The following is a 24,830-nucleotide window of genomic DNA, read 5'->3' on the forward strand; positions in this document are numbered from 1 at the left end:
GTAATAACCAAAGAACTGGATGATCATTGAAGAAAAGAACAAACTTTAATTAGATAATGATTTGTTTTAATTAACGCGATTAATCAAAAGACCAGAACAGATCGATCTACTTCGATTGAAAACAAAGCGTTGGGAATTTTTAATAAACGCTGTTCTTACTTCAGTTTCTTTTATATTTTTAAAACTATAGAGAATAAAAATCTCTTATTTTAATTGAGAAAACAAGATTTAAGTTCACCGATAAGCAAATTTTAAAGCGTAGCTCTGTAAAAAGCCCCCATAAGCAGTTTATTATTATCTGAACATTTTTTTTCCATATAAATACTTTCGACGTCTATTAAAAGCTTCTGTGAAAGCAAGAATATTTTTAAAGATCTGTAACGAACCCGCCCTTTTTATGCAGCAGTATTTGAAAGCAGCGGTTGTAAAACACTTAAAACTATTTGTACAAATTATTTTTTCCCCAAAAAGCTCAATGAAATAATTTTTTTTTAACAATTTTTAATTAAACATTGCTTTGCCTTTAGAATTTTTTTTGCATTTGTTTATTTTATATTGTCAATTTTTAATTGTAAAGAGTCCCTCGGATGTCTTGCGTCAGATGACTTTTTTTTATTATCATCATTATGTATTAATTAATTTAGGCAAATTGGATTGAAATAATTTTTGCGTATTTTTTCAAACCAAAAGTATTAAAAAAGGAGATCTTTAACTCATACGTTTATTGATAATTATCCGTTGTAACATTATAGACGGTTAGCCTTATGCGTTATAAAGGGGTATTAATTAAAAACTACTAAGTAAGTATTAAGATACCAGACTGAAATCAAAATCTGTTCATTATTATTATTTATTTACAGTTATATTCGATCGCGTCACTATGCACGACTAAGTTCGATATTATTAAAATTATTCATTATAATATTCATACGCAAGATTATGAAAATCAAAATAAATGTTATTTAATTATTGATCAGAATTAAAATTATATAATTATCAATAATTCTGATCTTCCAGATACAATATAAATTAAAGAATCTTAGGGTATATGTATATCATAATCGAATCTAGCTATTTTAGGTATTAGTCACTGACATATACCAATAATTTATCCTGCTTGTCAAATAGTTCTAATAAAAAATTGAATTATCTATATAAAACAAACAACAATATGATGCTTTAGAAAATTGTAAATAATTTAAAGTATCCTGATTCATTCAGACATAGACATAGACTGGTATACGTCACTGACTATTGACTTAAAAGACATGGGTTCGGATCTTATATGATCTATCTATTTCTAAGTAAGTGTTTTCTAATTACTGTCTTATTTTGGATATCAAAATTAGTAATAATTTTATAATTATTCTTCCGACCGATCATCACAGTTTAAGTTTAACTAGACTTTTATAATCTCACAGATACATATTGTATTGATTAATTAAAATTTACAAGATATTCTGATCTACGTACTGTTAATATTTAAATAGTAGTATTATTTAATGTGAAAGTGTCGTTAAAAATTATTGATTTAATACAATAGTAGCATGTATTTATTAAAATGCTTATTTTATTATTTAATTAAATTAAACTTAACTTAAGAAAATATTCTTAGGCTTTCGGAAATCGATTGGCAAATTTTAATTGGGTTTTCCGCTAATTTTAGCTCGTTTTTCGCAAGGTATCATTATCGGCAATTCTCAGTGTGGCGCGGGTCGTTAATATTGCGAGCTATTGGGTTCTCGGGCTAATTACATTGTAAATACAGGTAATTCAATCTGGGAACGCTCCATAAAACTTTATTGACCCTATGAGGGATGTTATTGGCCGTGATAAGCCACTGTTGCATGCCAATCCGCATTGTTTGCGTGCGGCGGCGCTCCAATCGGATTAATTCCAACCCCCAATTCCAAACTTGAACACCCTGCGAATCTCTCTCTCGCTCGGCAAAGATGCGAGGGGATTCATCCCAGACGCTTGAGTCATCGAATTGATTCTAGCCCGGATTGATTCTTTGTCTGTTCGTACCCTCTCCGAATATATGATATTAAATCATTCAAAGAGAATTACGTAGAAAGCTTCTGAGATACCACATATGCGTCACCGGCAAAACCGACCCTTCTAAATATATTGAATCTTATATCCAATTACGATACATGTAACTACTTTTACCATGGCACGTATAAAGTGTATGATTAGAATAAATTTGCATACTATAAATTTGTATGCGATGTGCTTAAGTTATACGTTCTTGTGTAGCTAATATTTTAATTTTTATAATATCATTATTATCAAAAAGATGATATCTCTATATCAAAAGATAACTTAAGACATTTTAAGCCGCTCTTATGTAATATTTTTAAAACCTGAATTGGTTCATTATTAACACTTTTAATACTATATATGCACAACCTAGCTCAACTTTGATTTATCCTCACAATATTCATTAGTAAGATTAGAAAAAGCATGAGATTATTTGGAATTAAGATTAAAATACAATTGTTCTTATATATTTAAAAAAAAATGCTTCAGGTATCTTTCAGGTCATCGTTGATCTAACGTGCTGGTAATAATCGAAAAAGTTAAAAAAAAATATAAAAACGCAATTATTAAGAATAATAACAGTCTTAAAATATTATAACATTAAATAATGTAGCAATCTTTTATTGATAATTAAATTTTGCTTCAAGTTATCTTAGCAAATATATTTTATTGAATATGCTATATCACCTGATTTTTATATTCGTTTATGATTCTCGTGGAAATAATCTGTTCATCGTTGATTATTTAAAGGCTCGTAGAACTGTGCTTATTAAATGCATAATATTATTTTACATTAATCGTTAAATAGGCGTAATCATCATTAGGCTAACGATTGGGGCAAATAGGTAAAATTTAATTATTTTGTGACGCAATTTGATCTACTGACATGTCCCGTTTAGCTGTTAATCTTGTAATCGATTATCATCAATTCAGCACGTTAAGCGCCTTGACCGAATGATGTATCCATTAATAATGTCGCTTTGGAACGTTTCAATAGAGAGCCAGATTACATCTATTATTTACGTACTAAAGCATTCGGTCGCTTTATGATTTTTCATTTTGAGGCGTTCGTTCGAACAAAATTAAAACGATAAATTTAATGGAAAAACTTACATAATGAGAAAATTTTATGCTCGATAAGAAAATGAGACACCAAGTAGGTTAGTGTCGTATTATGCAAAAATGAAGATCGATGAGAGCATAACAAGGTTTGATTTAGAAAATCTAGCTTGAAACATTTTTATTTTTAAAGTCCGACAATAAGTTATTTCGTCATTTTAATTACTAAATATTAACATGTTTTACTTTAAATTTGAACATGAGATTCTTATTAATTGTAATTTGTCAGTATTTTTAAAACTGCTTTTAGAGTTTCAAAAAAGGTTTAAGATAGAGCTACACTATCTTAAATTGATTGAACTTTTTCATTATGTTTTTAAATCCTTTGCAAAATAGGAAAAGTATTTTGGTAAAATTCTCAAAGTAAAGATGTTATAAATACAATACACTTTATCTAAATAAACAAAAACATCTGATTTATTCTTATAGAATTGAACTTACATAATCTATACAGTAAATTGAATACATACTCACTTTTGAGTTGTTATTTATCCATCATTAATTAACATCAAGTTAACTAAAGCGTCGAAACTCATGTCGGCACTCGCGCATTTACATACATTAAAATAGGGTTATGTCCAGGGTTGTGGGGTCCCTAGGGAAGAGAAGCTGAAGATACATTATTATATAACGCAAACACGCCTTAGTGCATTTGCATCTATATAGGTGCAGCTCTTTATACAATATATTAAAGAATAAAAAAGCTTTGTTGGTAATAGTTGAGCAGCACAATAGATAATGTGTGTAACTGTTTCGCTGTTTCTTTATTCAGGTATTCAGCTAATAGCCTTATATTTGACAATTTTGCTTATTCCGGGAATCTGGAATTGTTTAACTCTACAGTGTGTTTACAGCGTTGTTTTTCTAAAAAAAAAATCTTATATCTGTGTGAATTAATATGTTGTTTTTATTGTAGAACAAGCTCGTGTGTTTTTCATCAGTATCGGGTGTCCATAAAGTTATCTCAAAAGTTAAGGACACGCATTATGCATGAGGCAACCCTTACCATGGGTCCTGCCTAATTTAAATTTGTAATTAGGACCTCTCTGATTAGCATCGGTACACTTCAAACTGTCGCTAACACCTCATATCTTAATAACGCTTTTTTAAAGGGTATCTGTTTTCAGCGGTTAAACACAAGACGCATGCGGTTAATTAGTCGGTGGTGTGAATGATTATTTATGTGAAACATCTATCAATAATCTGTTTAAAAGATCAAAGATGTTGTGTGCAATAAATATATATTCTAAATATCATTTTTTATGGTATTTGAAATAACATTTATGTGTTTTGGCAGCACGGTAAACAATGTTACGTGCTAGTAATCAGCTTTGAACGACACCATAAGCATAGTGTAATCCCTAGCACGATGCTTTGAATAATATTTTCGTGTGACGTCTTTTAGACTATCTTTGTATCAAACGCAAAGATAAGTATCGGCATATTTATACGGGGAGATCATTTAAAATATTAAAAATATTTTTTTTAATGATTATACTTATTCATAAATTTAACTGTGTATTTTAAAATTACAACACTATTTGTATATTATTGCGGGAAAATCACTATCATTTAATAAGCAATTTATATGATTTTAATCAATTAAGCAAAATATCGTTTAAAAGAATAAGTGAATTAAAAGTTTTTGTAATTATTAAATTAAATATGATTACTGATAATAAAATAAATAAAATACCTATATTCAATATATCATAAAAGATTTTTTTCTAGAAATCTAAATTTTTATAGAAATGTTAATAATACTTGGTGATTCTTAGAGATAAAATTATACCAATATCTTTATAATTAAATTGTTGTGTATCTTAGTTTGCTTTGAAATTTGCGTTAATATACGAGTGTTTTGAGATACGAGTACGAGTTGATACGAATTATTATTAATAACCGAAGTTTAACTGTAAAATTTATTAAGCTTTCGAGAATAGATTATTTTTCGATAGATTTATAAATATAATACACGATTTTTTTAATTATTATTATTTTCTATAACATGCAGGGTGGTTCGTAACGTTAGATGGCTCGTAACAATGTGCTATAAAATTGACCATAAGACTACACCTCTCAAGTTAATTCCACACGTATTAAGGGACAGTGCTTTTAAATTATTTATTGTCATGGCAAAGACAAGTGTAGCAATGAAAACCGCTTTAGAGCAAAAGATTAACTACTAGTAACTAATATGATTCTCGGGGGAGGGAAAGTTCGCCTCTTAAAATATAAGAGTTGTTGCTCGGTCACTTTCTATTTAATACCTTAACAGCTAATTAAATTCAACGACAATCCACATTTTGGTGAATTAAAAAATTAAAAAGTACCAGTTTAGTTTGTCTTCTTCCGTTGCAAAAAATATTTTATTAACTTTTAAATTATTTATTTACTAATTTGTTACTTAAGCTAGTAACTTATGTTTTAAGATACCACAGTCTAATAATATTTAATATTTTTTGTAGCTAGCATAAAAATATCTGATATATGGTAATCAAAACTCATTTTTTTAAGCTACATTTAAATCCTCATTTTTGTTTTAATGTAGCTAAATATTAAAGAACACACAAAAACACAAATTAATAATAACTTCTAAAATATTAAGAAAATCATTTGACAATTCAAAACTAACGTAAAACATCAAAAGACCGCGAATAACAGTTTTTGATATACAGTTTTTTAAATATGCACATGCATGCTAATTAACATAAATTTAATTGTTATCGCTTCGTGTCACTGCTGTTTTATCGTAATTTTTTCAATATATAGGAAGACAATAAAAACCAACATATAGCGTTTCGAGTGAATTTTGTAGCTATAGATTTGTCATTTTTTAAGCTATTTTTTTTAAATAAATAATTCTAAATAATCTTTGCTCAAAGCAAATTTTATCAATGTCAATTGCTAGAATGCTTTTCGTACAACTTGTACATAGAAAAACTGATCCTGACATAACATTATTTCTGAAATTTTCGGGATTCTGCTAACTTATACTAATATTCATATGTATCGTAAATCATCTGATTCTTAATTTTAAAGAGATCATAAACAAACACTGAATATGTATGCATACCTTCCATCTACGACTAGACTGGTTTTAAATAATAAGAATATATTATTTCGCATAAAAAACCTATTGATTACAAAGACAAAAAGAAACCACATTTATAAAAGATCTTTAAATTTCTTGATTTGATACTAAAATGTGATTTACATTCACTAGAAGCTAGGATTTCTTATTTTAGAAGCATAATATAAAATTTATAGGTTTCTTATTATAAGTATATACGTAGATTATAACAAAAAATTATATTCAAAAGGCATAACGTAAATGTGTAAATATGAAAAAAAAATTAAGAGTGTTTTTCTATTTATAAATGAATTTTATATGTAATGGAATATTTGTGGTGACTTAGAAGTCATTGTTTTATTATTAAATCACAAAGAATTACTACTGTATTACGAATGAGCATCATAAAATGAATAAAAAATACGGCTTTAGAAAACGGAACTTATTCTAGGAAAATAAATTATTCAATTTTACAAGCTTACAAAGCAGAAAAATGTTTTTTACCACATGAAATTTGTCCTTATAATAAATAAAAAAGCATCAGATCAAAGAATAGATATAAATAATTTACGATTTCATAGGTAAAGTTAAAAATGAATTTGCAAAGCAATTTATCACTGTTTTTATTATAGTAAATTTTCAATTATTTAGTAAAACAATGATTAGAATCTTACCAGAAAATAGTTAAAAAAATGTCTCTCAAGACAAAATAAACTGAATCATTGTTAGATAACTTCTTATACTTTAATATGTATGATCTAACTTTATTTTAATTATTCACCACGATATTAATACGAGTGATTAGAAAATATAGAAAAACCTAATTTGTGTTGATCGAAATTAACTATAAATATATATTAATTAACAATTTCGATCTATACGACACGAAAGAAATAGTAAAACTTTGATCTTAAGGATTTAAGTAACCGAAAAGATTAAGCTACAACGAAAAACTGACGATTCAGTAATAAGAAAAAAACATTTCTAGTTTTGCTTATTTATATATATTTTAAATCATTGTACATATTAACAAGTAAATGTATTACAAATTTACTTCATATTAAATTCTTTATTAATTCTTTAAATCCTAATTGTTATAATATATTGCAATCACAGGTACATGTATAACACACAAGTAATAATGTGGCAATAACAACATAAAAAAATAATGTTTTGGGAAAAGAATAATAAAGAATTGTAAATGTGTTTTTTTGATTAAATATATACTGTTCAAATGAAAGTATCTACCCACATAAAAAATACTTTGAAACAAAGTTTTATTTACATAAAATTGAGTAGCAAACTTACAGTAAAATTTTTACAGAGACAGTCAAAAATAAATACAAACTTTGAGAGACAATATAAGTGTGGTTTTATGTTTTGTCCTATAAATTGCATAATTACCTATTTAGTGTTATATTATATTTAAATATACATATCTTAGATCTGATATATTCAGATTTTTATAGATACTAAAATAGCACTTCATTTAAAATCATAACTTTTCAATACTCCTACGTGACTAGACATCGCACTCGAGTAGCCACCAAAAACGATACCATAAACATAAATATTGTAAATAACGCCAACGCTGGCATAGAAAGTCGTAAAGGTCTTAGCTAAAAGACCAAGAAAAAAGACGAGTGTATTTTAAAGCGTCCTTATGTAGTACTTCTTCGCTTTTCGAAAGTATAACACGTCGTTTTCGGATAGGGAAAAAATAGAAGGAAAATGTCGATATGACAGAACGATGATCGCAGTCGTTGAGGATGCGTGCCTCGGAGAGAAAGCGCGCGATATAGTGATCTTTTATTTTAAGAGTAGATTGTCAATGGGACGTTACGGCAGATAGTGCCTAGAGAGGTATGTGTTTCTAACGTGTGTATGGGAGGAGGGTTGGGGTGCTGAAAAACGGGGTGGCAGAAATGGCAACGGATTAGTATTTGACGCGTCGCTTTCTCCCGTATATTCGGAAAAATACCGGGTGGCTCTGTTGAATTTTCATTGTCTACTTAAGACCGGGATCCTTGGATGAAATGTAACTCTTTAGATCTGCAAGCACGGACACTATGATGGGCGACCGGGAGCTGGGGCTCATAATTTTCGCATAAATTTTTACCCGACGCCCTCGAGCGCTCTGGGTTCGAACAAGGGACTTAAAATCCAATTACGCGTTCGAAATCGGCTCAAGAAAGTGCTTAGTGAAATAATTATTTATCGACTTTCTCTGATAACTTATTTCAGCTCGTGATTGTGTGTTTGTGATTTTAGTTGTATTGTTTCAACTAAGCTTGATTTTAGGGACTGGGATAGTTATGATACGAAAAGTCTTCGTAACGGTAACGAAAATATAAAAATGCTGCTATGATACAGACGATCTTTGATTAAGACAATAATGATTAGGTTATTTAAAAAAATATGTTTTATATTATTTATCATAATATTAGGTTATTTCACATACGCGCCATAAAAATGTAGCAATTCATTAAGTCGTCTTTTTCTGAGCAAATTGATTAACATATTAATTATACAATATTACTTCTAATCTTTATTAATAATTTATTCAATCAAGTTTTTATCTAACAAGTAGAAGTTAATAATACATTTAAAATATAAACGATATAATTAAACTAAGTGTATTTATATTGAGCAATATTTATACATTTAATAAACAAACATAATAACAAGTTATATAATACATAACCGTAAACATGTTCATAGCAATCAAAACTTCCTTCAACAAGCGAAATTAATACCCTTTGTACCATGCCAAAGTTTTTCCAACTTCCCAGTTTTCTTAAGATCGTAATAAATTAAACATCATAAATATTTCTTAATATTTTTACGATTAATCTATAGCCAATGCGTACAATAAATATATAAATTTTAATTTAAACGTCATTTTGATTGTAGTTTTCCTTTAAATTTAATCATTCAATTTTTTTTAATATAAATACACTTATATGATTACATATCCTTTTCACACATCACGCAGTTTAGTGAATAATTAACACCGTTACACACTTTCACTTTTTTCTCCTAGTACGTGCTCACGTAACGACCACACGTTTAACGACCGCTACTAATTTGCTTTAAAAGCATAGTCGGGCAGAAGAGAAGGCAAAAAAAACAACAAACCATAAATAATTTATCACGAAAAGTTCGAATCTCTTCTCTTTTTTCTCAGTATTCGGTATGTATTATGTATAGTGTGTAGGCTTAAAATGGTGTGAGGCAATCAATCGATGTATCTACCTTCAGCCACACACCACCTCTGTCACATTAATTTTGGCCGCATTTTTTTTTCAGCCAAATATAATTCCATCGGGCCCGTAACGAATCGATAATAATTCAATGCCCATACAGCAATAAAGGGCTTTTACCAATCCTTACCCCTAATAAAGTGGATTTATTTTATTGTATTCCGGATAAATTACACCAGTTCGCGTGATGCATATTTTATTATCGCGAGAAAACGATAAATTATTTCCATAATACTCAAAGTGTTTTATCTCTATTTTTGGTAATAGAGTTATATTGTGTTATAATCAAATATTAAAAGATACTTTGAATTATCATAATAACCTGATCTAATCATCTTTCCTACAATAACAAATAATTTTACTAAATATTTATCTTTTTTCTATTGTTTAGAATGTCCCAGAAAAAATGTTTTTTTAATGAGCAGATATAACCATTCATTCAACTCGGATTTAATTACTTTTTAGCCCAATTGTAGGTTGCTCCAGTAATACTGATACTAAAACCAGGAAACGATCCAATAAATATCACCTTCTTTAGACCAATTAGTATCTAACTAGTAATGTCAAAAATATTACCAAAAATTATCAAACCAATTACAGAGGGACATAATCTATTACCACTCCAACAATTTTTTTTTTAAATAATCATTGGTAAATAAAGCAGTTATAGTACATAGTTTAGCAAAATATATTGATACAGATTTTTGGATAACGAAAGGAAAAAATACTGTTCAGTAGTATTTTTAAATATAACTCTGGCATTTTATCAAGTGTGGCATCCTTAACAACTCTAAAAAATAAAATGCTGCTTTCACACAGCATCTTTATAATACAATCCTACCTAAAAGATAGACTTTAGATCAGAGAAGTTATGTTTTTTGATCAATATTATATTCGTTATACGCTATAGATCATTTTTAGCTGAACAAAATTTTTTTTTACATTTTACGATGACTATAATAATAACGTCTGATATGGACCCAAAAATATCGTTTTCACAAAATAATGGCGTAAAGTAAATAAAATCGGTAAACTAAATGTTACACAAAAATTCTTGATATACGCTTTAGTAGCAATATTTAAAATCAAATATTTTATATTATTTTTTTGTATTTTAATATTTTTTACGTGTTTTCAATTACCCATAAATTCGCTGATAAATCCTAAGCTTATTTTCGTTCGATGAAAGTTTGCACGAATCAAACCTGTGCACGTACACAAATTACAGACTGCTATTTTTTTCTGTTTCAGGGAAAAAATAAAACAAAGATTGGTTCAACCATTAATCAAAACTTACGTTGCAGTTAATATATGTATATATTTCGCCCTCTTCTGCAAATTAATTAAAACTCAGACTACGTACCCGAAACGCAATTAAAAAGTGAGCTAACACCCTACTAATTGGTCGTATTATTTACAAGTGCCGAAACGCAAGCGGCTCGTAAAAAAGCGAAGAAACGGGAATAGACAAGAGACGCGATCGGCCCCTGATTATACAGGGTGTCTTATAACAAATTTTAATTAGCTATTGTCAGTGACCAGCGCATAGATTAGTTAAATAGCTTATCACTTATTGATTATGTTAGAAAAAAATATTTTATCAACCTCAATTGCTAATTGCTTCTAAAAGGTAATAAGTATACGGATAATGAGCCAATACTTTTTGAGGGTTTTATTAATATCAAGACAAAACCTTTATTTTCGCCACTCTGCCTCCCAAATTGTACTTATAAATGTTCTGTTATATGTTTTTTTGCGATATTTAAACGAAATTCTTATTTTCGTCAGTTGCTGTGTAGATTTTTCAAAAGTTTTAACTAAATTTTATATGAAACTTTTGATGAATATTCTGATTTAAATGTTATAGAAATTAGGATTTTTGTAACTAAGTTAAAAGATTTTTTAATTTTTACAGCCGTCTGTGGCAAAAAAAATATTTTATTTTAAAATGTATCTTTTTCGCTTTTAGGAAAAAATCGTATATACACAAGTCTGTCAAAATCTGATAAGTATGCTATTTTGATTTTAATCGAAATCTTTCATGAGCTATTGAAGATTGTATATTTATAGTTTTTTATCAGCGTAAATTAATAAAGGTTTATCTGCTGATGTGGTGGGTAGTGAAATACATAGGATTTTTTTCCTTTATTTTATATTTTTCTTTTGCTTATCTTAGAAGGTTTTTTTTCCTAAAATAATAACCATAAACTTTTTATTTGTGTTATCAAATTAAAGTTAATAAAGCTAAATTGTAAACATTATATGTTGCTAATAACTTATTATAAAAAGAAAATTATATATGCTGTTTGCTGTCAATTTAAATCGTAAAATTATTTGGAGGATTTCCAATTTCTCATCCAAGAGGCAAAATCTCTTACTTAAAATTCTGGTCCGTTCAAGTCATTTCATTACAAGGTTCATAGAATATTAACTCAACTCAATGTCATAATCATACAACCAAAACTTTTATACCTTTGTCGCTACTAATATATTGTAGAATTTAAAGCACAAGCGAAGCAATAGATTTTCTTGTGAATAAATAGTTCTTCACATTCGTATTATTTAATAACCATCAGGAAGCAACCACAATGGTTTCGCTTATAAAGGATCACTCAAGTGTCTTACGAATACTTTATAAGCGAAAGATGTAAACAAAAAATACTTATTGCTCTTAATAAGGTTATTTTCCATTCGTTCAAGATTCTGTTTAAAATACTCTTAAATGACACACATTTCTCTCATTTCGAGAATTACTCTTCTACTTTTAGAACTCTGGCATCTTAACGACTACTCAATTTCAAACACTCTTAATCTGATACTTTTCCGCATTTGACATTGTCATCCGATACTGATACCTGAATTATATATGTATATATTGATAATAATATCAACTTGTGCAATAAAAATACACACTAATCAGCAACGAAGTCCTATACTTTCTTACATTGAATTTTATGCCTCAGTGTCTCCTTGGAAACATAAAATTTAAAATCACGTTAACTAGCGAGTACACTATATATCTCGTTAACTAGTAACTATCTCATCCACTTTATTTTCCAAACCTTGCTCCTTTCGACTACCAATAATTTCGATCGAATCAGAATGCAAACAATATAAAAAGGGGCCTATCAGAATATTTTGAATCAAAGCCTTCAACATGTTATGCTAATGAAATTAAAAATTCACCGAAAGGTGAAAGAAAATTATATCATTGAAATAAAAATGTATTATTTTGTATCATTAATATCATAATATTTAAATTTAAGGTTGTTTCTATCTAGTCTACAAAAAATAATTTAGTGGTTAAATGTGATTACTCAAAATATTTTATAGTATTTTTTAATATGAAAATAAGAATGTTCTTGAATTGTATTGTTTTATTATGAAAAGTATGAAAATGTGCATTAAATATTATATTTATAGCTTTATTTTGTATGACTTAAGATTTATAAAAAATAATATTACTGGTGTCACTGGACAGGATTATGCTAAGATGGGTCTGATTGAATATTTATATATTAGGATTTTTTATAGTAAGCGTGCACTTTCTATATTAAGCCTCGGTCTGAGAGCCGCAATGGCAGTAAGATCTCTAAAATGAAGATCCAAAATGTGTTTGTTAAATTTAACTTTAATGTCCAGCTATAAGCCCAGATATTTAAAGCTAGATTTCTATTCAACATCACTACCCGGTTCAATTGGGAGGGGGTGGTGACAAAGATCGTCTATTTTATTGTGTATGATTTTTATTTTTCATCTCAAAAACTATTTATTATTTTTTTTGTAATTTAATCGTGATTGGTTTAAGACCGTATTCATTCTTTAAAATAACTGTATCATCAGGAAACATCGATAAATGCGTATTTTTTTATATTCAGAATATCGTTCATATACAAGATAAATATAAACGGCCTAAGCAAAATTATCTAAAGAATTCCAACAGGAATTATACGCATTATTTAGTAAAACAACAAAGCTTATATGTTTTAGGTATGAGCATATTAGGTGTAGCAGATAGATGGGGGTCTAATTTTTTAGTTTGTGGATTAAACCGTCATGCTATAACATGTCGAAAGCTTTTTTTATATATAACATAAAAAGACCCATACCCTTTATTATATAAAAATGTTCGTATATTTTGTCTCATCAAACTATTAAGTGTGTTGTCGAGTGATTTTTACAGAAGTTAAACTGCTCCTTAATAATTTGATTGTATCAGAAATTATTTCAAATACATGATTATTATAATGATATTTTAGTAAATTAAATTTTCTTGAGCTAAGATTTCACCAAATTTTATTTCAACTATAAATCCTTAAAAAATATGAAACATATATTTTATACATGAAATATACATATATTTTCTACGAGTCTAATGATTGTTTTAGTACAGTTTTGTAATATTTTACAAACACAAATAGTAGAGCGAAAAAAAGAGAGACAGAAACAACTGGAAACGCCAGCGCGCCTCATATTTTCGCTTAGCTAATTAATACAGTGCCCGAGAGTCGTCGTCTTTGAAGCCTTATCGCGGCCATTTTTCCTCGTTACGTTTCGTCAGTTAGCCGAACAATAAACATTTTATAATTAGTCCGGTGCTAAATTCTTTTGTTTGCCCGCGTGATAACTTTCTCTTTTAATTTCGTGCTATTAGCTCCTCCGCGAGCGTAGGGTGGCCCCATTGTTTACCACCCTTGTACCGTGAACAAAGGTGTACCGGGAACTTTATATAATAAAAAAAAGGTAAATAAATCTAGCGGAATCTCCGGCCGAGTGTTTCCGAGAAATTTCAGACGTTCCACCACCTCCCGGCGAGATTCTGACGACAATGGACCACGATCGACTGCACTGTGAAATATAGCTTTCGCTGTGTTTCAATGCCTCTTTTATAGCATTTATAAGCACAAAGATATACGTTCTCTACTCGGCCGTAATGATTTGTGAGCAAACGATTTCATTCATAAATATATTTGATAAAAAATATAAAGTCTAAAAATAAAAGACTGACTTTGTCAACGTACGTGACGATCGGAAATCAGCTAAATGCACGATTTAATAAAGCCATGCATCGACCGAGACTTACTAAAGTACAAAATCCAGAGTTCAACTTGCTATTCATAGATAACTAAATTTTAAGTAACGCATATATAAAAATTACACAAATTGTACGTGTTTTAAAAATTGTTGCAAATTTAATAATAATTTATTTTATCAATAATTTCATCTGATTGATAGTCGATACTTTAAAAAAATATCCTTTTGATCATATATACTGTAGTCACAATTTAAATAAAACATAATAATTTACTATTCAAGAAAAAAGCTATTAACAAAACAATGAAAGTTATTTATTATGTCTTAAAATAAACAAATCATTACAGTTGACAGACACAAGCTAATAAAATTGCATATTATCTTTCAGATTATGTAATTATCTTAAATTATTTTATTTAAGCTTTATTTCTTGGTATTTTAAGGCAAGGTATTATTTACCTTTCTTTCTTGTTATCCTTTTTTCATAATTTAATTATTTCGCGCGACATGTATACAGAAGCACTCTAGTTTAATTTTTCAGCACTCGCAAATAATTTGTGCAAACAGAATAACTCTCTAATTTAAGTGTTTAAAACAACAGCAGGCAACGAATGCGATTGTAAATTTAATTAGCAACGTGAAACTGCATCTAAGTTTTTTTTATTTCATTAAATAAGTGACGTATCTCAGAAATAATGTATAGAGTTTTATTTTATATAGCTATTGTTTAGCCATTATAGTATAAAAAATCTGTTAAAAAAAAAGTTAAAAGTTGGATTTTTTGCCAAAAATTACTTAAGCCTCTTTAAACTAGTAATCATTTAAATAATAAAAATTAACCAAATGATAGCAATGCTTCTTATCTCTATTTCCTTTTTTTTCACATCCCTAAATTTAACTTTTAATTGCGTCGTTTAGAGCTGGAGGTGGAGCACGTTTTTTATTATTTTTATGTAAATATAATATATTACAGAGCAAACGTAACAGGTTAAAAATGACTATTTATTAAGTCATTAAATAAACTTTTAAATATTTGCGTTTATTTTTTCAACATAACCAATAAAAATATATATATATTAATGATAATAATTTATTATCTCCACTTTTCTTTTTCCAATTAGAGCTAATGGGGCGTGAGATAAATTTGCACGAACGTGTTATGGTCTGCATATGCTTTATAACCAGTATTTTGTGTACTTGAATCTATATATCACAAATAAGTTTTATGACGATTTCCTCGTTATGGTATGGCTATTTTTTTAAATGTATGCATATGATTTATTTATTAATTTAAATTAAATTAAGACCATTGTAATCATTACAGGTTACTTTAATGCATTATGATTAGCAAAAAACAATTCATAGTAGTATTAAAATACACGAAAAATAGAATACAAGTAAGGCAAAAAATATAGAAAAAAGTGTCATAGTAAAATGCGTTCCTCATAACAAAGCCGAGTATCTTTGACGATTTATTGCAGACGTAGTTTACGTGTGGAGAGAATCTCACAATTTATTACTCTTTTAATTAATAAGAATGACTTTTGTGCATTTACAAATATCAGGAAATGATATCGTCTTGAGAATCAGTGGAAAAATACCGTTTTAGAAGAGCAGATTAACTGATTTCGCAACCCTTCAAAATTAAATCTGAAAACAAATCAGTTATTTAAGATCTGACCCCCAAGTTTCCTTGATAATCATTACTGAAAACGATGTACGGTAAGAAGGAAGCGACTAAACGAAAGGCGATCTTATAATTATTCTATATATACACAACTTTTCTTAGACAGCAAAACAACTCTTTCTGATTTGAATGAATTTAATAAGCAGCTGTCAAAATCAGAGAGCTTGATTATTTACTATTAATCTGTGAATATTTAAACTTATTACCTTTATGTTAGATTTTGCAGGAATTGTATTAGATCAGTATCACTACTAATTCCAATTCAGCTCTAGTGTAGTTAAATATTTATATAGGCCTTTTTGTGGTACAACACCACCGGGTTTTGTCCAATCGGAATAAGTGCCGACTCGACCGAAATTTCATAATCTCCCCTCACCCGTCTGCGAATCACCTCATATTTATCAAGTCAAAATAAGGCGAAACAATTACCGGGGATTCAGCGCCGCTGCCGGCGGATCCGCATCCCTTTCCGTATAAATCTTGATAAACGGTTAATGCGAAAACTTGAGATCGTCATTCGTTTTCACAAAGAGAGAGAGAGAGGATGGAAGAGAGATAGAGAGTAGGAGAGACGGCTCACCGAGCATCACAGCCCGTATCTGAATAACTTCTAGAATTAGCCCCGGCTCCTCGCAGGGATGCTGTGACTGGAGCCAACTCCCCGCGCGCCCTGTCAAACTTCATCCTGCGACATGTGTTTCCTAGAATTGCCCTAACTTGCAAACAACTAGTACGTTAATCTATTTGCTCCTTGCACGTGCCAAATGTGTGTCACCATCGTTGCTTTTATTATACGTTTATATCAGCAAATCCCAGAGTCGTAGGTCACGGGCTAAGATTATGTGGCTTGCAAGTTGAGATTAGGTGTCTGGCAGAATAGATCATCAGAAATTTGAGATTATGAAATCGAGTGTACTTTCTCTAACATAAGTAGTAAATACTTTTGTTAAAGCATGGATTCAGATCATTTATATTTTATTGAATTGTTTTTATACAACTAGCAGAGTTTCTCTATATTATGTTCGGTTTGTTTAAAGCTATTTTAAAACTCCCGAGAAATGCCTCTTAAAACTTATTTTCATTTAAGACACGTAATTTATTTTGAAAAGCAAATGTTAGATTAGCTTTTTCGTGTACCTGTTGACACTACAGCTTATGTTTCAATAATTAAAATTGTGTTTTTTAATCACGTACTGTTTACCTACATCTTCTTGTTTTTATTTTGAGAAAATAGCTTCTGAATTAAAAACTGAATGAAAATAAAGAAAGTTTTAAAACTGACATTGAAGTCACAAATAAAGCAAACTTAATAAATTTAATGAGGTGTTAGAATCACGATGTTAAAATTAATCTGACATTAAAAATTTCTATATTAGAAAATTCACAGATATTGTTTATATGTAGTTCAGAATTAAAACGTAGAAATTTGACAAAATTAATTTAAAGTTTTTTATATGACCAATCATTTATAACTGATAATAAATAGAATGCTGGCATAAGATATACAATGCCTAAAAATATTTTTTAACTATAGATTCCATTTTTAAATATAATTAATAAAATATATTTTTGTACATTATTAAAAATACCATAAAATTGCAAATTCATTTTTCCTCAATTGCGACAGAAAAGCGGCAAACCAGCCATTAAATTGACCACACGTGATCAAACGCAGCAACCATCTTGCCGATATTTTTTCCATACCCAATTTTTCATGCAAAATTGAAACCACTGAGCCGATTGATATGCCTGTGGCCTCAACAAGTTCGCACACTTAAATTCATTGATCACTTAAAACCATATCGTGGATATTGTCGATCATTTCTAACGTAGTCACCTCAAGTGGACGTCCCGAATGATGTTCATCACATGTGAATGTATGACCACGTTTAAACTCATTCACCAAACTGTTAACAGTTTTAAACGCTGGTGAATATGTGCCATGGCGTTGATTTATTTCAGCGTTTTGCCTTTTAATTTAACACGAAACTCGATTTTTTCCATTGTTCAAAAATAACAAAGGTTGTTTGCTTCAATCGATTGTAAAAATGGCTGACAATTTGATAGCAGTCTATTGACAAATGGTATTTTTCAGAAAAAAAAATGTTTTAATACTACTAGCGCCATCTCTTAAATTTTACTGACCTACCTTCGTCGTCCTAAGGCCTCGGTCACTAGATGTACTGATGTTTTATGATATTAAGATAATGGTCTTGATTCCACACGTGAGAAGCACCAATATCATTTATAGGTAAAATATTACATTCTTTAAATGATACAAGCTTTTCGATCATGATTTTCAAACTTTTTGTCTCATTTAGCAGTCGAGGAATAGTTTATATTCTTTCTCATTGTTTTGTTTTACATTGCTTTAAGTTATTTCTCAAGAAAAATTTACAAATTTTCCAAATTAGAGAAATTGATACTTTGTTATTGTAACACAAATATAAAAAAACACAGTTTTTATATCCTCCCGACAGTTATTACACACTCTTTTTTCATTGTTTTTATTTGTAATCATGGGGGTCTCCATTGAGACCAGCATTGCAAAACTCGCTAACGAATCACAATCATGCAGCGATGATCAAGCCATTCGTTATACTCACTTCTTAGATCAATGAAATATGTACGCCTTTAGAAAGTGACATTTGCTTGATGGACATTTCTGAAGTCAAATACGGTGCTTTTGGTCTTCTGGTGATATATTGATTCCCGTGAACGTTTCATAACAAAAAAATATTCATTCAATGTATCGCAAAATCATTACGTGCAACCCTTTTTTATAGTCGTAACGAGGATCTTTGTATGGTTTCATCTTTTACACTATTGTGTGAATGATCGTTTTTGGTCACAGTCATTAACGCGAGTTTTACGAATACGATCCCCCACAAATTATTAAAATACGAAATATTATAATCAGAATTTTTAATGTGAAAATTAAACATATTCGCTTTTGAAAAGATAATGTTGTATATACCATTTCTAGCCTCTTTCTGCTTAATGTATACGTTTATAACTTCTTTATTTTCGCAATATTACCGTGGATTTAGGAACTAATTCTAGGGAAGATGTGACAGCAACAAGTTTTATTAATCTCCATGCCAGGCTCGTTTCTAAGGCCTATATTGACCTAATGTCCCTGTTGGCCATGTTTCTTATGAGCCTAATATATTGTTAGCTTGTTACTAATCCTCACCGCAGCGTACATTTAAAACAATTAGCCGACTCTGTTTTGAAACAGACGTTATATTGAAATTTGCGAGTTGGCCGCAACAATATGTCGGCGTCGGAGGGTTGTTTGGCCGCAGCGGCGTCTGCTTTTTATCCGGGCAGGAGCTATGGGCCAGGTCGGCCGCCGAATCGGGAACACGTAACTAACTTTGAATAACACGTGAATAATTTGCGAGTTTGCCGGTTAAACTGCCTGGCAAGAAGTATAAATTGAAGCCGGCCGCTTGTATTATGCACAAACACTGTATAACGCGGCCTGTACAATTGTGCAAACTTCGAGCGCTGTGCGGGCGATAATTTTTGATGTTTGACAACCGAAAATATAGCTGAATCATGCTTTTCTATTAAGTGGTAGATGATAAATTAATAAAATTATAAAAAAAAATAAAAAATTACTGGACGTATATTTAAATTTCATGCAACAACGTTCATACTTGATTGGAAAATTTGCCGTGTTCACAAAGGAAACATTGTTCATATAAAATACTAAATGAAACTAGCATAATAGAATTATGTTCAAATTCCTAAGAAATTCGAAATAGAAGAAAAATATCCATTACATTTAAGAATGAAAATCAAATAAAAAAGGAAATTAGAAAAATGATGGCAAACTAAAGGAGCACCTGAACAAAAAAATTAACTAAGCCATGCAAAAAATACACTTGAATAACTAGATATTATAGTTAATGAAGTAAACGAGTCGTTTCAGAAACTTTGCATTGTCAATAATATTAATAAAAATACAACGTATGGGCCGGACTGTGCTTCATATAAATAAATTAAAACCCGCAAAGCGATTAACATTTTATAAACCCGTCGGTAAAAGTAACGCAAAAGGCCTCGTATTTTTTATTATATTGATTTAATTTATGTATTTTTAATTAACTTTTTATTGATTTCCAGTAGTTAAAAATAACCTTATGCAATCCAAACGTTGCCCCCATAGCTATTATCCTTCGGAAAATATTCCAATAAAATAATTCATCCGCCACGCTGCATTAATTTATTGCACGTGTAAGTCGACCCTCTTATGGCAATAAATTTCTACGAAAATACTCCGACCTTTACGATATTACACATACGCGCAAGTAACATATTATACAAAAGAAAAGGGTTGTATATTGATTTTTCAAAACAAACAAAAAAAAACATAAAATCATAAAAACAGGTACTAGAAGTCAAGTATATGATTGCCCCTCACATTTTAAGTTGAATGGAGTAAAAATAAATAATCAACTTTAGCCAGTGGATTTACTTTTTAAAAGCGTTCCATCGCTGCCAACCAAAAGCGGCAGTTCTTGAGAGTTGTGAGTTCATTTGTCACTCGGTGGCTAATGGAATGGCGGCGGAATGGGGTCGAAGGTAGCAAAAAATGAGGATAAGGCCTTCCCTTTTGTTTTTAGCTGCTAATTTCTAGGCCGTGCCCGGCTCCGAGCTCCTGGATTGATGTCTCAGTAAACGTTGTGGGATGTTCCCAACAATCCCCGTTAACCGACCGCTAGGGAATTTTCGCGCTAACTCTCTCACACGTTTTTTTTATTTTAAATATCAAGCTTATAAAATCGCATAAATTATTTTTCATAACAATATTTCCATAATCGTCATAATAGTAGCGCTTAGTAAGCAATCGTCATTGGTTTGTGGAGAACGCTAAAAAATATTAATTAGGGGTAATAAGACACTTTGTGCATTTTTAAGAATAGTATAATTTTAGTATTTATTTTTTAATGTAAACGTAAGTTTTATTTAAAAAACTGGACTGTATATTAAACGCTTTAACTTGAACATTTAAAAATACTGTTCATTACTATTGAAACTACACGGCATAAATCAAGGAGTCCATTCAAATGCAAATGCAGTTAAATAAATTATACGTACTTCTTATCAAAATATATTTTGATGATCACAAATTAAGTAATATACTACCTATTTTTAAATATTTTAAATTTGATCTTTTTTGACCTTATAGTATAGATCTATTAACTGCTTTAAAAATATATATAAATATTTCTTTAAATATGTCTTGCCATATGGGATTTGCAGATCTTTTATGTAAGTACTTCATTCAAAATACATTTCACAAATCACAACAGAAAAATATATTAAGAAAAGCATGACTATACGTTCTTTTAAATAAATATGTATTAATTTTGCTATATTTCTCCTATCACAACATTGCAAAGATACAAATAAAAGTATATACTTGGAAACTAAAGCACATGGTTATAACTCTCGAGTGAGCAATCACGAGATGGGTTTAAAGTATCTATAGATTACTAAACTTTGAAAATAACTCTATAATCAATTTTAACTTTAAAATGTAAAACGCAAAACTCCTGATAAATCAGATAAATTGTGTTTTGTAGAAAATCGCACTAATAGGTCTTTATTTTAGTATTAATTAAAAAATCTTGGCATAGGAAAACTAATTTGATTCAACTTTTAATGTTGGTGTCTAACAAATATCTAAACGGTGAATAAAACTTTGACTTATGTACATCGTGCTTTTGTAATATCTTTTTGTTTAATATTTTACTTTTTTAATGTTTCGCGATATTTTTGGGTATTATAAAAGAATGTTTACAATATTTAATTAAAATCTATTATTGTCTAAAATAAATTAGGAATTGTATACAAAATTAAAATGTCTTACAACTTAAATATAATTATATTTTGAATATCAGCAAAATCTGTACTTCACAAAACACGTAATAAACATATCAATATTGTAGGTTATAGCTTTATTTATAAGTACATATAACTTTCAAAAATATATAAATTTATTGACAATGTGTACTTGTACTAAAATGACAAATAAAATAACAGTTTATTTAAAACATTATTATTATTAGTTTTATCATGAAAAGGCAGTTATTAAATTTCCTTATACAATTATTATTTATAAGTAGTATATATAACATTTCACATATTAATCGTAGTTGGTCTAAGAATGTATCGCTTGAAACAAAAATATATTTGTTTCTCATTAGAATGGTGACTTAAATAGAAAGGAATGAAAATTCTCTCGTAAGTTAGTGCATGTGTAATGGTTTATTATCATTATGCTAGATGTTTAAAAGCTCTTTCGTGCGTGAATAAAAATAAATCAAGCCATACATAATAATTTGTCGGTACCTGAAAGACAGATTCAAATTCTATATGCACTCTAGTGTTTTTCAATTTTTATCGTGTCTGTGAGATTAGTAATTATATTATTTTAATTTTAGTTAGGTTATCCTAGATTATTTTAATCTTGCGGATGAATATTGTTATGAAAAATAAAATTAAGCTATATCAGATAGCGACATATTTTGATTTTTAATATAAAGGTTTACTGATTTAGACTTTTAATATATTCTGGTGTCACACTGCTTATTTAGTGTTGATTGTATTTATCCCGTTATTATTTTATAATATAATTTTTAAACAACACTTTTTTTATCTTTAATATGGCTCGATTTAAAAGTTCAGAGACTTTTTAAAAGTTCAGTCTTAAGTTATATAATTATCTCTAAAAAAATTTGCGATATTCAAATTATTAAAATTATTTTTTTCGCAATCTTTCGAGGAACGCCATTAATATGTCGATACATCTCAATACTTAACGGCCGACCCATAAAATCAATTATTGTGTGAAAGCATATCGAATATTGGCGAAATTTATGGTGGACGTGTCCCACGATGACTTATGGGGAATCGACGGTACCCGTAACGTTTAGCGGGACGCTTCCAAGAAAAATAATACGGACGTATGAAAACCAGGACGGGCGAGACATAAATCTACAACAATTTATTGCCGGTGGAAACACCGTGTTATACCTAGGCGTTCTAGAGATTGACAAACGCTTACAAGCCCATTGGGTTATCGCAAAACGTCGCCGCAATATGGGGGAGAATGAAATACTGGGTGTTTATAAAGCAATATTTATTTTGTCTTGTACTGAAGTTTTATAAATAAGCAACCAAAAAATACTTCTTTCAATACATATACATACACAGAAAAATAAACATAATATAAAACTCATTGATCAATATGAATTTTATACATTTTAAAATTGGTTATAAAAGTAACAATAATTAAATGATTTAATAAATCAGCGAATCATAACGGATACAAGAATAGATAATATCTGTAAATATCTTCTTATATGGGCATCTCAAGAAGGTTTTTGTTATTCGATGATTCCAATTCAAGAATGCTGCCAAATAAAGTGTCATAACTGACGGATCGTCAAAGTGAAATGCGTTTCTCATAACAAAGCAGAGCATCTTAACAGATTTATGGCAGACGTCGTTTACGCATAAAAAGAACATCCGCTTGCTCGCAAAAGTGATTCCGAAATATTTAGTGAATGTTTCTCTAAAGATAATTTTAGCGAAAGGAATAAACTAATAGCGAACGGGATCGAGAAAATGACACAGTATGGCACTTTTCGACACTAAAGGGCAGACGGTTGACGGAAGACCATCTTCATAGAGAATGTAAATTATAATGTAGAGAGAAAGAATCCACAGCAGATCGAATGCATTTAAAAAAATCCAATCATCTGCACACAAAAGAAAATTTGATTTTGTAACTGTCGTACTCATGTCATTAATAAGCTACGTAAAGAACAGAGGTCCCAGGTTGGACCCTTGAGAAATCCCCATAAGGGTGAAACATTTTTTTCTGTAATCGGCTGCCACTAAAAGAGCAACTAAAGTTCGACAGTTTTTTTACTAATAACCCATGACACACCTTGGTCAATGGCCTTTTAAAATTTGTATACGGCGTATATTTGTATTCCCAAGAATGGTTCATCAATAAAAATGCATATCTAACAGAATTCAAATAGTTCTATAAAACGACGATGCGAATTACCTTTTGATAGCATCAAGGAAGATTTTAGCGTATCCGCCATATTTCTCAAACCTCGCTCCTACACTTTTTAGATAAAAAAATTAAAATGCAGACATTATGAAAAGTATCGCAATATTTTACATCGAGGCCCCTAACTTTTTCATTCTAATGGAATTAAAAAATTATTCAACAGGTAACTGATATATATTTTTAGAATAAAAACTATATTTTAAATAAGTATAATATTTCAAATTGCTTTTTTCTATATTTAGAGAACTACATTTATAATCTAATATATATATAAATAGATCATTAATATTAAATAGTAAAAGTGTGATATAGTTCAACTAGAATTAGGAAGAAAAAAGCAATTTATTTATTATATCAAATCTAAAATATTAACGTTCTTTAAAAGCGTTTACTTTTGAATAAAAAAATAAAAATCACACGACAAACAATCAATTTAGCTACGATATAATACTAAGAAACAACCCAATCAGGTCGTCGACTGGTGAAAAGAAGTTAAGGTATATTCAATTA

The 24,830-nt window shown here is 29.4% G+C and overlaps 1 protein-coding gene across 2 annotated transcripts in view; it reads right to left on the bottom strand.

Annotated features, from left to right (window-relative positions):
• LOC148230810 (uncharacterized) overlaps positions 1 to 22,630 on the bottom strand; it is a 73,287-nt gene extending 50,657 nt beyond the window's left edge. For both annotated transcript variants that reach the window (XR_015810949.1, XR_015810950.1), the window contains exon 1: positions 1 to 22,630. This exon is cut by the window's left edge. The gene's annotated coding sequence lies outside the window, so the exon portion shown is untranslated.
• Positions 22,631 to 24,830: the final 2,200 nt, after the last annotated feature.

Source organism: Plectrocnemia conspersa, unplaced genomic scaffold (assembly GCF_051122295.1).
Source record: "Plectrocnemia conspersa isolate PC_06_02 unplaced genomic scaffold, ASM5112229v1 ptg000010l, whole genome shotgun sequence".
Lineage (NCBI taxonomy): Eukaryota > Metazoa > Arthropoda > Insecta > Trichoptera > Polycentropodidae > Plectrocnemia > Plectrocnemia conspersa.